This window comes from Lonchura striata, chromosome 4, assembly GCF_050655825.1.
Source record: "Lonchura striata isolate lonStrDom1 chromosome 4, ASM5065582v1, whole genome shotgun sequence".
In the NCBI taxonomy this organism is placed as follows: Eukaryota; Metazoa; Chordata; class Aves; order Passeriformes; family Estrildidae; genus Lonchura; species Lonchura striata.
This window is the reverse complement of record NC_140706.1, coordinates 53865501-53883163: the sequence shown is the minus strand read 5'-3', so window position 1 is coordinate 53883163 and position 17663 is coordinate 53865501. Positions and strand designations below refer to the sequence as shown.

The following is a 17663-nucleotide window of genomic DNA, read 5'->3' as shown; positions in this document are numbered from 1 at the left end:
AGAGAGTGAACAGGAAATGTCAGGGGTCTATATAGAATTTGGACAGGGTGGGCTTCCCTGGCTCTCTGCCAACCCCGTTGGAGCAGGAGGAGGGGTCCAGGGTTATCTTGATCAGAGTCACAGGGTCCCGGGTACAGGGGGAATAGAGTGCCCATGAGCTCACTGTAACACCTCCCCCTTATTTGTTAAACAAGGTTACAGGAATTCACTGGGCTCGATTCAACCCTGACTATGGGTTTCCCACCACCTACAGTTGGTGGCGTAGTCAGGCCTCCTCAGGTAAGCCAGCTCTATGTGGTTGACTTCTGAGGCAGAAGGTATGAGACCCTTGATAGCCTTGAAACTCAAGTGGCACAGGATCCCAAATGCCAAGGTTACAAGGAACAAAATAACAAGGAGTAACAAAATTGATTTCTCTAAAAGAGGAGAACAAACATTTTAAGAACATATTAAAGTTTCTGTTTCTGCTGGAAGGAATTCACACTTGGGAACATTCTTCTTCCTCCATCTGGCGGCGTCTTCTCTTTGAAGCATCAGCTAGATTCTTCCTTTCCCCTTTTGTCTGACCTGGATTCCTGGGGACAAAATGTTTCACCCACTTCTGGGGAACCCACCAAAGGCCTGAGGGAGTAGCTACACACGCATAGCCACAACCCCAGGTTACAAGTTCATAGGGACCCTTGGTTTCTGGATCCCTAATCAAGACCAGGGGATGCTGAGACAATTTGAACTGCTTGCCACTGTTAAAGTGACGTACAACAGGTGGACTCATGTTTTCAAATGAACAGTTCAGAAAATTGATGGTAAACATGGCTTTACAGAGCCTCTCTTGTGGAGACATCCACGGAGCTGAACTGTTTTGTTTCTTCAATACCTGTTTGAGCGTCTGGTGTGCACGCTCGACTACAGCTTGACCTGTGGGGGAGTGGGTGATGCCAGTTTTATGTTCCACTCCCCACTGTTGGAGAAATTCCAGAAACTCCTTGGATATATACGCTGGGTCATTATCTGTTTTGATTGTTTTTGGAACCCCCAATACTGAAAATGCTTGCACTAGGTGTTGTTTGACATGTGCAGCCCTTTGTCCTATATGAGCAGAGGCATACACTGCACCTGAGAATGTGTCCACGCTTACATGAACGCATTCAAGGCGACCAAAATTCTGAATGTGTGTGATGTCTGTCTGCCATACCTCACAGCTGCTAAGGCCTCTGGGGTTTACCCCCATGCCCAACGATGGCACGGCCTGGAGCTGGCAATTAGGACAGTTGGCCACAATGGCTTGAGCCTGACTCCGTGTTATCTGGAACTGTTGAATCAAACCTGGCACATTCTGATGGTAGTGCTGGTGGCTCAGCTTTGCCTATTGGAAGACATTGGGGAGATGTGCTTTTTTGACTGGAGTAGCAAGGGACTCTGCTTTGTGATTCCCCTCTGCAATCTCACCTGGCAACTCAGTGTGTGACCTCACATGCATCACAAAGAATGGATGCTCTCAGTGAGAGATTAAATAAATCAGCCTTGAGAGCAACCTGAAGAGATGTTCATTTTCTATTTCTTTGAGCACGGGCTGCTCCGCCCTGGACACTACTCCTGCTACATAGGCAGAGTCTGTCACCAAGCTGATTGGCTCAGAAAACTTCTCAAAAGCTCTCACCACTGCAGCCAGTTCAGCCACCTGGGGGGATCCCTCCACAAGCTCAACATCAGCTTCCCAATGCTGAGTCTGTGGATTTCTCCATGTCATCATCGACTTGTGGGAAGCCCCAGAGGCATCCGTGAACACTGTGAGAGCCTTGAGTGCCCTCCGGCTCCTTTTCTCTTGAGGAATAAGGTGGAATTCCTCATTGAACAACTTGTGAGACAGGGCATGGACTGATATTTGTCCCCTGTAGCTGTCCAGAGATAGCTGGAGACTGGCACTGCTCTGGAGCAAATGCTCAAACATCCCTTTGGTCAATCTCTCAGGAGAGTTCCTTCCCTCCTCAGAAAGCCTGACTGGAAGGTGAATACATGCAAAGTCACCCCCTGCTAATTCACACAACCTCACCCTGGCCTTCTGAATCAGCTTTGCTATCAGCTCTTGTGGCCTAGTGATGGTTTTGGATCTTTGGAGCGATAGGAAAACCCATTCTACAATTAAGAGTGGATCCTTCTGCCCCTCGATCCATTGGAAAATCAACTCATGCAGGTGTGGCAGCTTTCCTAGAACAATGAACTGGAAAGGCACGTTTGGGTCACACTGATGTGCCTGCCTTTCTGACAAGGCCTTCTGTGCCTTTTCGATTGCTGTCTTTGCCTCTGGGGTCAGTTCCCTGGGGGAGGCCAGCTCCCTCTCCCGCTTCAATAAATTGAAGAGAGGTTCTAGGTCCTCATTTGTGAGGCCTAGCCAAGGTCTTACCTAATTTAAAGACCCACACAGCAAGTGGAGGTCTGCTAGTGTTTTGGGGTTGCAATTGATCTCCAATTTCTGAGGGACAATGGTCCTTGCAGAGATTTCCAGGCCCAGGTATCTCCAAGGTGGCATTCTTTGAACTTTGTTTTTCTGCAATTGAAATCCAACAGTGGTTAAAACTTCAACCACTAGGTCAAGAGTGTATTGGAGTATAGAGTCATTGGGAGCACACACAAGCACATCATCCATGTAGTGAAGGATGACAGCATCCTTTCTCTCTGCACGTACCAGGGACAGTAGTGCTGCTACATACTGTTGGCATATGAAAGGACTGGATTTTAGACCTTGGGGCAAAACTTTCCAGTGATAGCATTTCATTGGGGCTTCCTGACTGATGGTGGGAACCAAGAATGCAAACCTCAGGGCATCTTCAGGGTGCAATGGAATTTGGAAGAAACAGTCCTTTATATCTAATACAGCTAATTTCCAATCTAGGGGGAGCATGGCTGGACTAGGCATGCCTGGTTGGAGAGGTCCCATGTCCTCTACAATTTTATTTCTCTGAGATCGTGGAGCTGTAAGAGAAGGGTGACCTTTTTGTTCGATGCAGCTGCAGATGGTAATTTGTTTCAAGGATATAATGTAAGGAAGTTTGTTTTTACAGCGGTAATAGGCAATAGGCTGTGAATTGCTGATAACACGCATTCCTAAGCTTTTACAGCAGTAGTAGGCAATAGGCTTTGCATTGCTTAACTGATAACACGCATTTCTAAGATAACACGTATTCTTGAGACTGTGAGAATCCCCAGATCAAAGGACACCTGTGAGGAAGACAACCAGCCTTCATCCCACGACCACCAGGAGGCAGAAAACGACCACCTAGCAACAGAATGCGACTTCGCAGAAGAAACGAGTGAACTAAGGAAGAAGATGAAAAGAGCGAACTAGGGGACCAGAAGCGCGGCAGTTTGGCGGAGCGGTGGCTCCCCTCTGTCGCCCAGCGCTGCTTTTGCTTTGCTCTCATATACTCAATTAAATGAATTTAAATAAATTCTGTTAATTGGATCGGATGGCCTCTTGTGCTCACTCATAACAAAGCAATCTCCACTTGTCCTTCCCAGGCTTCTTTATTACAAAGACTGGGAATCCAAGGGCTGTCTGTCTCTTGCAGGTGTCCTTGAGCCACCTGCTCTTTCACAAGTTTTTCAAGTGCCTCGAGTTTCTCACTACTCAACGGCCACTGTGCTACCCACTTTGGGGTGTTATCCAACCACTTTAGCTTGTGGGCAGGGCGCCCCACAATGGCTACTTCCAAAAACCCTGGGGTGTCTTAGGAATGACCAGCTGGACTCCCCACTGGGACACGGTGTCTCTCCCCCACAGAGGAGCCTTGTAGTCTGCCACAAATGGGCAAACATTTGCCAGTTTCCCATCAGGTCCCTCAATTTGCACAACATTTTTTGAAATTTTTGCCAATGTGGTTCCTTCTATATCCTGAAGTTTTCCTGCCACAGGTTGCAATTCCCAGTGTGGTGGCCACATGGTTTTAGGTATTACTCAGATGTCTGCACCTGTGTCCAGAACCCCTTCCACCTGGAGGTGCTCTGACCCATGTGCTAGGTTGCATGCCATCGAGGGTCTATCCTCTCCTACTACCTCTGCCCAGTAGACTTCTGGTGATTTTCCTTCTACTGTTATTTCTACTGGGATGGGAATGGCTTCTGCCAGAATTTGTCCCTTTTCTAGGTAAAATGGAGGGTGTACGCAACATGCCAACAGCATAAGACTGGATATTTTTCCCTTAGTGGTCATGGGAACTATTTCAATCTCTGAAGGTGTGTATGCTGTGTCCCCAATAACAAAACACTCACTGTCCAGTTCCATATCATATGCCTGCCAGTATTGTGAGCTGATTGACCGGTCCACTATAATAACATTCCAATCAGTGGATCTGAAATGAAATCCTTTGGCAGTCACTAGGTGAGGTCGGCCTAATGGCTGCCAAACCTTGTTAGTTGTACATTTTACATTTTTATTTTTCTCTCCCCCCCCACCATGAGTCCTACCCTCCCCCTTATTTGTTAAGAGAGAGGCATTTTCCCATGTGGGTCCCGCTATATTTATGTCTTTTCACGTAGTTGTTGTAGCAGGAGCGTGCTGGGAAATTAGTTTTTTTGTTTGTTGATCTGTCTCTGGTTCTGGTTTTGAGGTCAGTTTCTGGCAAAGTGTCCTGGTTTCTTGCAACACGGGCAGATGATGTGCTGCAGCTGTTGTGATGACATGGGTTGCCTCCTTGGACTCGGTGCAGCAGTGGCAACAGGCTGTAGTTCTGCAGATGTATGACTGTCAGGGGTATCGAGCAGCTCTGCTCTGCTGGCGTAGGCATCAATCATCTGAGCAAGACTAGGTGCTGGGTCGAGAGGAAGACTGAGAATAATTCTACGACAGGTCTCATTTGCATTCCTCTGAGGCATTTCTTTAATCATCTCTGCTTGTACTCTAGTGTCTTGCACCTGTCTTTCCACCTGGGCTCTTAAACAATCGACAAACTGTAAAAAACTCTCAGAAGGAAGCTGTTTAATGTTAATATAGCTGCCCTTTGCCTGTTATTGGTAACTGGTACAATGCTTTTTCTGCAGCATTATAGATTTTTTCCAAAACCGACCTAGATAATAGTCTGGTTTGTTTTTCTGGGCATTGTATGTCTCCTGTACCGCATAAATGATGCATTGTAATAGGATTGCCATCACTGTCTATGGCCTCACTGGGTGTCTGTTGTATTTCTTGTAAAACTACTGTCAAAGCTAACTTCCACTTACTTTCCCATATCTCATATTCAGAAGGTGTGAGTAAACATTTAAATAAGTCAGTGATATCTTTAGGTACCATTTCATTTGAATTGAATGTTGCCCTTATCATCCCTTTAAAAATCTCACTGGACCTCCCAAATTCTCTCTGTATTTTACAGATCTCTGTTTTGTCTCTATATGGTAGTGGTTGGTATGTTCTGGTACTGTTTCTTCTTCCTAAATAAACAACCAGTGCTATAGATGGTATAGGGTCCTCAGCACAGGCAGGGTTCTGTCCCCCCGCCAGTTCCTGGGGTCCAGTGAGAGGCAACCCGCCCCCCTTTTCTCGGGCTGTCTGTGCCACGGTGGAAATCCCAGCCCCCCCCATGCTGTGAGCTGTGGGAACCCCGGCCTTATTCTGGGGTCCCATATGGTGGTGAAATTCCTCCTCCAACCCGTGCTTCCAAAGAAAATCTGCGCAGGCTCTTGCTGTTCAGTCTCAAGGCAGTTTATTGTTAGTTATCTAAAAGATTGTCTTCTCGGGCTGCAGCTGTTTGGTCAGTGGCCTGGGCAGAGGCACATAGACCCTGACATCATGTCTGCTGCTTTCTTCTTCTCTCCCTCCGCCCAGGGCTGCTGCTATCTTTTATATGTTATATTATGTATTACATTTTTATAGTTTTCCCCCAATACCTACTACCTATATTACAAAGTGCTTTTCTACTCTAAACCAATCTGTGAGTGCCAACATCACCAAAAACATGGAGGCAAGGAAAAGGAAGGAGGAAGAACAGGATTAGCCCACTTTCCTCCATTGTAGAACTTCTGGCCCCCATGTACAAAGTAAAAACTCCCCTGTACAAGTGTTAAACACCCCCCTGCACAATACTAAAAAAATTTCCCCTCTGTTCTGTAACTACTTTTACTATACTATCTAACCTTTTGTGACTGCTTGTTCCACCTTCAAAGTTGGTAACTCATTCCATGGCTCAAACTCAAAATCACAGCTGTTTCCAGCTGCCTGCCAGGGTCTAAAATGCTTCTGACCAAGGCCTGGAACCTCTAAAAATGTCTGAGAGATATTTTGAGTTCTCACATTGAGCTGCTGAGCTGCTGGGCCCTGCCCCCGCCCCGCTGTGCTCAGCGCCGGCGCTGGGAGCTGTGTAAGGGCCAGTCCCGTTCCCGGGGCAATGTGGGGGCTGGCTCTGATAAGCAGGGTGTTGGGGGCCTGTGGGAGGCCGGAAGGAATTGGAGGAGAGGCAGGGGGTGGGGGCAGGAAAGGATTGTGAAGGGGAGGGGGAGGGGGTTGGAACACATGGCCGCAGCCATAATACTGCCGCGTGTGCTTCAGAGGCATTGCAAGGTGCTGTGGAGGGAATTCCTCGGTTTCGGAGAAATCCGGACTATATATCTCAGAAGAACCAGGTGTTAGGGGAGGATACAGGCTGGATGAAGGGGTATCAGGGCTGGGGTACTGAGGGGATGGATAGGTGGGGGGAAAGGGATTTTTCGGACTGTGATCCTGTGTCTGTATCCTCTTTTCTGCTTCTAAAATATTTTTTCGGGCTTGTAAAAATATCGGAATAAATCAAGAAGCTTTATGTTCACCATTTTCGACTTTTAAAGTTAATATCTGTCCAATTTGGTCCCATAAAGAAAGCTAATTCAGTTCTTGCACAGTAAAATTTGGTATTTCTGCTAGCAGCCAGCATACAAAACATAGGAGGGGCTTATCTGAAAACGATACATTGTTTAAAATATTGCTAAGGTGTTTTAGTGTGCTCTTTTGTTCCATAGATAGTTTTGCACCCATTATTTTAATCGTATCGCTGGTGTATTCTCCACCAGACTTTGTAACACAGCACGAAGTTTTTGAATTCCTGCCGTAGCACGGGATCCAAAGGAGGGGAGGGCGGGGGGATGGGCGCTAGTCCCACCGCTGCCGGAGCGGCTCCTGCCCTCGGACAGGGGGTTTTCCCCGCCGCTGTGCTGAGCTGCTGGCTCCCTCCCATCACTGCATCCCCTGGGAACGTGGGTCTCAGCCGCCGGTTCCACGCTGGCTTGTGCAGGGTTCCTGGCTTACCCTCGCAAGCAGCTTCCTGCAGCTACTATGGTAATAATCCTCCCTGCCAGATGCGATCCCCGGGGTGACGCGATCGGAGGACTTACCACGCCTTTGAACTGTAGGGGTCGTCTGTGAACTCGTCTGGGGTCCCTCTCCAGCCGGCCCACCTGGGGTACGCAGGCAGGGTCCCGACCTTTCCCTGTCACTCAAAGCCTTTAAAGGCAGCTAGAGTAATAGGGCAGTTGACTGTCCCAAAAAGCTACCGAGGTCCTATGAAATAGTACCTCCAGCTTCTTCGTGGGCTTATGGCAGCACACGTTGGGGGCCAACTGACGTTCCCCACCTCACACAGCCCCCTGAATATCCTAGGCTAGCCCAGAGATCCAAGGCTGTGAGGGGAGGAATATCAGGAGATGGTAAAGATTTCCAAAAGAGGCTCTTACCCCGAGATATGTTGGTTCAGCTCTCTTTATTCTGTGATGTCTTAGTGGAGAGCGGGGCAAAAGAGAACAAACAGGAAATGTCAGGGGTCTATATAGACTTTGGACAGGGTGGGCTTCCCTGGCTCTCTGCCAACCCCATTGGGGTAGGAAGGAGGGGTCCAGGGTTATCTTGATCAGAGTCACAGGGTCCCGGGTACAGGGGGAATAGAGTGCCCATGAGCTCACTGTAACATTCATTATATTTTGATGAGTGTTTTGTGGTCAAGGGAAATGTACTTTCCCCTTTAGTGCATATCAATTTGATCAGCCTTCTGTAAATCTCCCATGCTCTGTATCAGTGTGGGTATAATTTAGTCCATTTGCTGTATGGAAAGATCCTTCCCCCAGATTTCTGTGGTTTTAACTGTAAACAAAATATTTGGGGAGGCAGAGAGCCTCGCAGGGGAGTTTGCTGGGGGCAAATATATAATGGCTAACTGTTTAATTAGGACCAGTCCCTAGAAGTTTTCTAGGAGATAAAAGAAGTTGCATGCTCACCAATGTTGAGCAGCAGAGGTGCTAGGCAGGGTTACTTATAAAGCCAAGACATTTTGGCTTTGGGATTAGTCCTCAGCTCAGAGGTTATAAAAATCCCACAGCTCTTCTATCCTCATAAGAAGGGTGAGAATTGAAGCAATTCATGACCCACCCTTAAATATGAGACAGAAGCTACAGAAGAAAGAGTAGGGACTCAGCAGATGAGCTAACCAGTGCAAGGGAATTTGGCATCAGAGCAGTCATGTTATTCATGTTCTTGGAAGCTGGATGTGCTTGGTCTGACTGCTTTGTTCCAGTAACACAAGGAGCAACCTGGCTTTCAGCTCTGTAGGAACAATTCCATGTCTTTCTCTCTCAGGTCTACTCTTACAGGACAGCAATGCCACTTAGTGGCTTCATAAAATCTGTTTTCTCATTTAAAAATAGCTTGTATTAGAGAGCAAGGTGTTTGATTGAATAGCAGCTTTTTGCTGAATTCTGAGCATGGCTGCAGAGTAGGGATGAAACACCACCCAAAATTTTTGTCTTCATCTTTTCCAGATGTTGCACAAGCCATGACCTCCAGTGGGATGTTACATCCCTGCCTGAGTGCCCAGAGCTGGCAGCACAAAGCCCATGTGCCTGGGAGGCTTATGGGGAAGGCAAGACTTTGGGCACAAAAGCCTACCTTGCCTTAAGAAGGAGCTCCATCCTAACATTGGAATTGTAACAAATAAGCACAGTTCATCAGGAAAAGCCATTCTCAGGAGAGAAGAGGAGGCTGTATGGCTCTCACTGTCTACCAAGCATGTTCATTCCCACATTTGTCAAGGTGCTGTGCCATCTAGAGGAATTTGAAAGGCATTTTCCCGTGCCTCTCCAAAGAGCTGGTGCTGTGCTGGCTGGTACAGCTGTGCAGGGAGCCAAGCAGTGAGAGCTGGTCCTGGGCCAAAACCACTCCTGGCAGCCCCTGTGACGGGTGTTCCTGCCCCAGTGCAGCACCAAGGCACAGAGGGGATTTGTGTGAGTTTAAAATGCCTTTAAAATGTGTTGCTTTAACTGTTTGAATGTGTTTTCTTTACAGGTTCAATCTACATCCAAGTGTGATTTACAGAAACAAGGGCACATCTCTACCCAAATACCCAGGCTACTGCTGACAGAGACGCCTCTTACGAGATGAAACAAGGGCTTCACCCTTTTTTTCCTCTCCTTTGTTCATGAACAGCATCACAAAGGAAGCTGCTGTAAAATCCAGCTACCAGTGACCACAGGCAGAGATGTGCTTCATGGCTTTTGGTGTGAGGTAAATTCAGAGTACACTAATGCTAATTAACATGAAACAAGCTGCAGCCTGCAAATAGAGGCACAGGGTAAATAGTTGGTGAATGTTGCTATTGACTGAATATAGTTATTTAATATCTAAAAGTGTTAAAGTGATGAAAAATATTGCCTTCATTCCTTTCCTGCTCAACAACACCTCAGGTTTTCTTCACCCCCTGAACTGTCATCCTCACCTCTTTCCTGCTCCATGTGCCGTCCTGGATCACATTTGGTTCCTCTGACTGGGAGTCATCCATAGCTGATGGGGTGCCTATAGCTTTGCTTTGCATTACCAGAATAACCTTGTGCTCTCAGCCATGCACAATCCTTTTAGGCATCCTAATTCCTTATGTGATTCTGACCATCAAAGACATAAGCCATAAATCAGTAGAAAAACTGTCTGTCCAATTTGCTGTAAGAAAAATAAAGAAATTTCCCAGGTTCTCCTGGGTTCAAAATCATCAGATGAAAATTCTACAGCCCACTTCATTTTTGACTTGTTTTTAGTTTTGATGCCCTCTGCCCTTGGTTTTGTCTCCACCAGCCTGTGGGGCAGTGCTGTGAGGCTCCAGCAAAAGGGTTGCTTTTTCTGGCAGGAGGTGACTGTTAGCAAGTGACTGTCAGAGTAGGGTGTTTGTTGTCAGAACCATTATCCCACACTGCTTGTAGTCTAGCTACAAAAACTCTAAATCCAAACAAACAAAAAAGAGTGGCAACAGAAAAGCCTATTGTTACAAGAAGTATTCCATTAGCATCATATTCTGTGCTTTTAAAGTAGCATGCATGTGGGAGGCTGCTTTTTTACTCTGCTTTCTAAGCTTTGCTTTCACAGCAAATCTAGAGAGCTCTTCCATGTCGCACTTTAAAAAAGAAGATGATTTTTCATATCCAGAATCAATGTGCTTTCTCCTGATTATCCAGGAGGTGAGGTCAAAGTGTCACAGGCTTGCACTTGAGATGCTGACATCCCCACCTTGCCCATGTGCTCCAGATGCTGGGCCAAGATCCGTTTCTGGCTGTCATTAACTTGCTCAGTAGCTCTTAGAAGTCAGTTACTTCCTTCTGCCTTTTTATCTATGTCCTGAGCAATAGGGCATAGAGCATGAAGGAGAGAAATGAGCTTTCACTGTATTTTCTTTCCTTCTGGGATTTCTGTAATGTGCTCAGAATGAATGTTTTGTTTTGCCCCTTGTCCCTTGTCCTCACAACGTGCCTGGGTCCCCACCTCAGCCTCCTCAGGTTAAAAGAAATAATTATTTCAGGGAATAAGTGAAACACTGCTGAAGCAGCAAGGGTTTCACATTTTAGTTTGATCCTTTAGTATCTGAGACCTATAGAAAACAGAAGAGTATATTTTAAATTCTGAAGGATTAGATGAAGCAAGTACTCCAACCACTATAATTTCAGAACCAAAGGGCAGATGGTTTATACATATTCAGCTGAATTCTTACCTGAAAAAGATGATATATCTTCTCTGGACGTAGCTATTCCTGCCTTCCCCATGCCAAACCCAGTTGTGCTCATTCACTAGAATAGACTAGAAAAGCAGGTTCAGTCAGTGCCTGGTAAGAAATGGCACCACTGTCTTGAAAGTCAAATCAAGTAGACAAGGAAAGTTCATATATACATTTTTATGCATTATGTATTTATCAAAATTAGCCTGTGTTCTGTGAAAGATTATGTGGAAGTTTATGTGAATGTTGCAAAACAAGAAATTAAAATGTGCCTGAGTAACTGGGCAAATGTGTAGTATTATAAAGAAAGTAATAATGATAATGATGATAATAATAATCTAAAATAGAATGGTAAATGACAACACGTGTCAAGGGTCCCTGTTGGACCTGTGGAAGTTAATGCAGTGGGACCACAAGGTAGGAAGAATTTCTGGGCTGATTGGTGAATATAAAAAGGTTAAGGGATATAAAAGTTCATGCTTTGAGTCACACAGAAATTGTATGGTTTGAATCATCAGACAGACCTAATTGAGGGACACAGAGATGCTGCCCTACTTAGAGTACAGCTTTGAAAGCTGATCAAAGTCTGGCCAAAAAAATACTACATTTTTATGTAGGAAAACCAGGAAAATTCTTACAAAGTGCTATTAAACCAGGCCCTTTAGCACCTTGCAAGAGTATAAAATTGTCCAAACTGCTCTCAGAAAGGTCTTGCAGGTAAGCAATGAATGCTATGCTTGGTAGAGAATCACACAACACAGATGCAGATAAGAGCTGCAGAATGCTGAGTGTTGTACAAACATGCAAAGCATCACTCACCTTTAGGGCTTTCAGGACGGGCAAGCAGTGGTGGAGAAGTCATTATTCAACAGAATGCCAGTAAAGTCAGGAAGCATGACCAAGCTTCCCAAATCCCTATCTGTCACCTTACCCCTAACCTCCTTTGAATGCTATGAAAGAATTTTTACTGCTTTGTGAATTGTCTTATAGAAGAAAATCATAGTTAGGAATTCTCACAGCAACGACGTGAAAATTAAAGAACTAGACTGTCTCTTGAAAGAAATTTGGGCAACTGCACAATGTAAATTGCATGTACTGGTCTGAAATACCTGTTTTTATGCATTGATTTCTTAGAGGATTTCTGGATTGTTGTCTCTCTATTTCATTTGTCTGAGGGTCCTGTTGGAGAGCTGTCCATGAGCCAGAAGTGTGGTGGTGTCAATGCTATCCTGGGGTGCATTAGGAAAAGCATTGACACCAGGTCGAGGGAGGTGATCCTGCCCCTCTCCTCAACTCTAGTGAAGTTCAGCTGGAGTGCTGTGTCCAGTTCTGGGCTCCTCGGACAAGAGGCACATGGAGCTCCTGGAGTCCATGTGGAAGTTAACAAAGATGATTAGGGAGTGGAGGATAGGGAGGGCATCTTAATCAATACTTGTCAATAAGTATCTGAAGGGAGGGTGCCAAGAGGCCAAAGCCAGGCTCTGCTCAGTGGTGCCAAGCAATAGGACAAGAGGCAATGGGCAGAAAATGGAGCACAGGAAGTTCCACTTGAACATGAAGAACTCCCTGTGAGGGTGACTGAGCAATGGGACAAGGTGACCAGAGAGGTTGCAAATTCTTTTACCCTGGTGACACAGCTGTCTGGACACAATCCTGAATTATGTGTTCTAAGGGGACCCTGCTTGAGCAGGAAGGTTGGATTAGATGATATCCAGTGGTCCCCTACAACCTTATCCATTCTACGATTCTAATTAAATATCTGAAAGCTGAAATCCTTCAGGAAGGCTTGGAATCTTCGAAAGATGTGATTTCCCCCTATTTCAGAGAGTGAAGACAAAAATTGTTGCTTCCTTAGTAACACAAAGTAATCAGCCCATATGATCAATCAAGCCTATAAATGATCTTGTAGTGGACCTGTGCTTTTTGGAAAATGTCCTCCAAGCCTAACATCCTGTAGTGCTGGTCACAGCCTGCCCTCAAAGCTAATCAGCATGTGTCTTAATGTAAAACAACTGAACAGCACTGCTCTTGCTAGTGGCACTTTCCTCCTAACACTGCAGGTGTCACTGTAAAATAGAAAATCTGCTTGTAACAGAATCTGTTCCGGTGACTTTGCAGGGGGATGTACACAGCTAGAGTTTATGGGAAAGTGTTTGTCCTCTGATGCTGGATTAGATGCTATGCTCTATTCTAACACTGTTGCTTGATCTGTTACTGGTGGTCATCATGGTTCTCACAGGAAGAACAAAGTGTTGATGTTATAAAGGCAAATTTCCTCCTCTCCTATGATATTTTCATTTGTGAGAGGAAGGCAGAGCATCCTTGGTCTGCAAAGCCAAAGTGTTGCTTCGTATAAACATAGGAGAGCAGTGAAAGTTCAGCAAGATGCAAAAAAAAAAAAATTGTTTATTGGGCATATGATTGTCCATTGAATTTTGTCTTTCAGAGATGCCAGAATAATTATTAGCAGAAGGAAGTTACAAATGCTTTAATTTGGATGGGTATATCCAGTCCACCAAGTGATTAGGATGACAACAATAATGAAGAAATCCACAACAGGCTCCTGTCTGTTATATGTGAGCAGTATTTTAACTTTGCTGTAGTACAGTTCCATAAAACAGGGAGATTATGTGCTATCACAAAGGTTCATTGTGAAGATAAATGTATTAAAGAATATGAATCACTTTGATATTTTGGGTGTGAAGGTCAGATCAGATGCCAAATGAGATTCACGTCTCATTAAGAAAAACTAGGTTTTGCCTGTTGTTTTACTGTTTTAACTCTCTGATGAAGAACCATGGTGTGAAAGCAAAAAAAGGAAAAAATCACCCTGATGCATTCCCATATTGCAAGCAAAATTATCCAATTTACCCAAAATTCTAAGATGTTTATAAAGGAAAAAAAAAAAGCACTAAATAATGATTTTTTTTTCTTTTTTCATTAATTGCAAGCATTTATGCCATAGAAACATCCCTAAGGATATATTTCAGCAAAATGAATTGTGGTGCATTTAAAAAAAATATTTGACACCTCTTTTAAGAATTATGCAAGAATTTCCAGATAATGTGACCTTATCAAATGGCATAAAAGGCTGTTTTAATTGTGTGGCTATATTACAGAAATAAACTAGTATGCTAGCATTTATATATTAGTATTCATACATTTGAGTACATTAGGACATCTCAGCTCAGATATCCTGGAAAGAGAAAGAGCCTAGCTGTCTAGGAAAATGACATCAGCACCTATTTAAACACCTGTTAGCCAGGAAAGCCAGTGGGATGTTTGCCAGAACATCAACATCTCCACACTTTCTGTTTCTCAGGTTGGGCAGTGGTTATTCACAGTCCAATATTAACTTCTGCAACCTGAACTCTCCAGTAAAATCGTGTCCAGTGGAGTTCTGCCACTGAGCTAAAGAGCACTCAGACACTCTGCTAGGGGAGTAATTTCCCTTGGCAGCTGTGTGTGAGGGTGACAACAGCATGTGTGGGATCTGGAAAGAACAAGGCTGTGAACCTGCAGGAAAAGCACCGAAGTGCAGCCAAGCTGTGTTGCGCCAATATTTCAGGAAGCTGTCTCTGAGGGATAAAGGTTCTTACCTCTCTTGGTATTTTCTGTTGATTCTCTTCCTATAACCAGGAACATGGAAAATTGTTGCTGCTGTTTATCAACACTGCAAAGAAAATGTTTGATTCAGGCAGATTTTGACTTTTGGCTTGTCCTGGCTAGTATTTTAACAGTTCTGAGAAAACGAAAAATATACATCCTGATTTCATTATCATTGCTGTGCAGGGATTCCTTCCACTATTAGTATGGATACAGCATACCACGTCAAAGCTGTAGACATCTCATATAATCTTCTGTTTCCTTTACTCCTGCCCTGGAAATAAGGATAGATTATTTTAATTTATTTTATTTTTGATGGTGTGCTGTTCCTAGATACTACAGTAGAAATTTTTTGGTGACTTCCATTTACATTTAACTTATGATACTTACTTGTCATAAGTAGCAATTCTTATAAACCTGTGGAATGACATTCTTTTTTAGAGATTGCCTTTAAGTTTGGGGCTATTATTATTATTAGTAGTAGTATTATATCACATTATTATTATTATTATCTAGGTTGACACATGAAGGCTAGATGGATATGTATTAAAACAATTTATTAGATTGTCCTTTTTTTTTTTTTTAACTTACAGCCTTAGAAGCCAGATATAAATTGTATGTATTAGCATGATGAATAAATGAATGTAAAACTAAATATGAAATATATGTATATATACTATGCAATTCCCTTCAGGTCACAAATATCGGAATTAATTATTTTCCCTGTATATTTCATCCTTCCAGGGTCCTGAAATGACAGCCTTGGTTCCTAGCCAGGGTTTTGGAGCAAGCAAATGAATTCCAGGAGTATAAGGTAAGTAGCTCTTTTGTATTCATGGATTACTTTTGATCCCTACAGTTCAACAAGAATTTATAGACCCTGCAATCCATTGCCAGAAAATTTCTATAGTCAGAGAGTTTATTGTCTATTCCCATCTCAACTCCTGTGAAAAATCAATGAAAGGAAGTTTTAAAATCCCAAAATTGTGCGTGACAGCTATACTTATGTGCCTACATTAGAATTATTTATTATTAGGATCAGATGGGTATGAAACCAAGAGAAAGAGAAAGGGAGGAAGAGAATAGGGTGGGGTTTTTAAGTGCTTTCAGGTGACTTAAATATTTGAATTTATTTTAAAATATTTAAATTCATTTAAATTTAATTAAGCTTGTGCTTCTCTTTCTGGTAGTCCCAGAGGGTACTCACCCAGTTGGAAAACCTGTGACTATTAAAAATGTCAGTATGTTGCAGCTCCTATTTTATCTAAGACAGCTGAGACTTTGGTACTGTGCTCTGTCATGAACACCTGCAATGCTGCAGAAAGAGGTGCAAAACTCAAGAATGTTTTCTTTGTCATTAGCTTTCAGGAAAACCCCTTCCTGGTCTCTGGAAAAACACCTTGGACTGTTTTGTATTCACAAACCTTCTTCATATGATTAAAATACAATTCCTTTCACTGCTCTTAAGAGGATGCCCCAAATGTGAATTCTCAATGTTCCTCTGCTGAACTGTGTACTTTGTTATCCTTTGTACAACAAAATGCTGATAACTCTGCCCTTGATCCTGCAAAACACTTAAATACATGCTCAAACTTACCTGCACATGTGCTTTGATGCACAGCAGCCAATGCTCAGCAGTTTTCAGGTCCCTTAGCTGGGAGGAATAGTTTTGAAATATTCTGTGAAAACTCCACAAACGAGAATTCCTTCAAGCAGACCGATGCAGAGGAAAATATTTCTGTTGGTTTTTCACTTCTTTTTTTCCTTGGGCAGGAAGGAAATGGAGTGGAAAAATAATAAAACACCTGATGCAGAAACAACATTTCTATTCCTTACTGACATAGCAAACTTAAGACACAGATTCAGTTAATAAAGTATCCTGCACTGTGATCTTCTCCTTCTGACTATATTCAGATTCATCCCATAGCTATATGAGAAGCAGGGAACTGTAAGAACTGTAAGAATATCATAAAAGGAGAATTCACACATACAATTTATCTTTGCCATCTTATCTAGGCCAAAAATATTGGTACCCTTTACAAGAGGACTGGATAATTGTTTTAGACATGCTCAGAAATGTGACTCTTTCCTCTGATTCTGGATAAGAAAATATGCAAACAAGCCTGATATAGACATTTATATGATGTACAGTGAAACTTGCAAGAATAAATATTAAGGAAGAAAATTATAAAATAGATTATGGAGATATATTGGTCAGACATTATTTAGGAATTCACCAATTTACTGCCTTAGAAAATGTATTTGAATAAGAGACATATTCTTTTCCATCTATTGTGTGCAGAAATAGATAATTTTGTCTAGTTTCATTATAGGAGGTGATTACTCTCACAGTCATATACATGGGCATGTACTAACAGAATTTCATATTAATCTTTGCTCCTCTTTTCTCCCAGGGTAGAATTATTGACTGTGAGATTTTCCTTTGATACTGTTTTTTTTTATTTTTATTTTATTTTAATGAAGTAGAGGTTGCCTTACTCATTTAATTAGTAAAGTACATATATTTATTTTACTTGTTTGGTGACCTTGTTTTAAAACTAACAAATGCAAGAAATTTTTTTTCACACCCAAGGTAGGCAGAGATGAGGTACTAATTTGAAGACCTTAATATTACACACAGTGGCAGACAGCATTTAGTATTAAGGGCTGTAGTTGCCCAAATCGATTATAATAATGTGCCTATTATCCAAATAGATATTTAAAACCCATTTATACTATATTAATAATATTTAATGACGCACTGTATCTACAAAATCAATTAGAAACTGTAGTACTGCCTAAAAGCCCAGTGTGAGTTGAGAAATCATCACTTCATTCTAGTGCTTGATGATCACATGCCTTCTAGAGGTTTGTAAGGTTTCTGCAGATTGTGGCTTTCACCAGTGAAATCCCAGTGCAATTAAAATTTTAAAGTGCAGAGCAGTGAGGTGCTCCACATCTGAATGTTTTATTTCCACCTGCTTAGTCTTTGGTGTCAAAACTGGCATGTATTCAAAAGGTTTCTGTGAAGGCAGTATGATGATCCTACTGCAACCCCTCAGCCTTTCAGCTACT

The 17663-nt window shown here is 43.1% G+C and overlaps 1 long non-coding RNA gene across 2 annotated transcripts in view; it reads left to right on the top strand.

The window, feature by feature from the left end:
• Positions 1-6476: 6476 nt before the first annotated feature.
• Positions 6477-17663, top strand: part of LOC110481586 (uncharacterized) — a 38013-nt gene continuing 26826 nt past the window's right edge. For both annotated transcript variants that reach the window (XR_014954884.1, XR_002467273.4), the window contains exons 1-3: positions 6477-6547; positions 9293-9511; positions 15333-15402. This is a non-coding gene — a long non-coding RNA (uncharacterized LOC110481586). The remainder of the gene's footprint in view (positions 6548-9292; positions 9512-15332; positions 15403-17663) is intronic.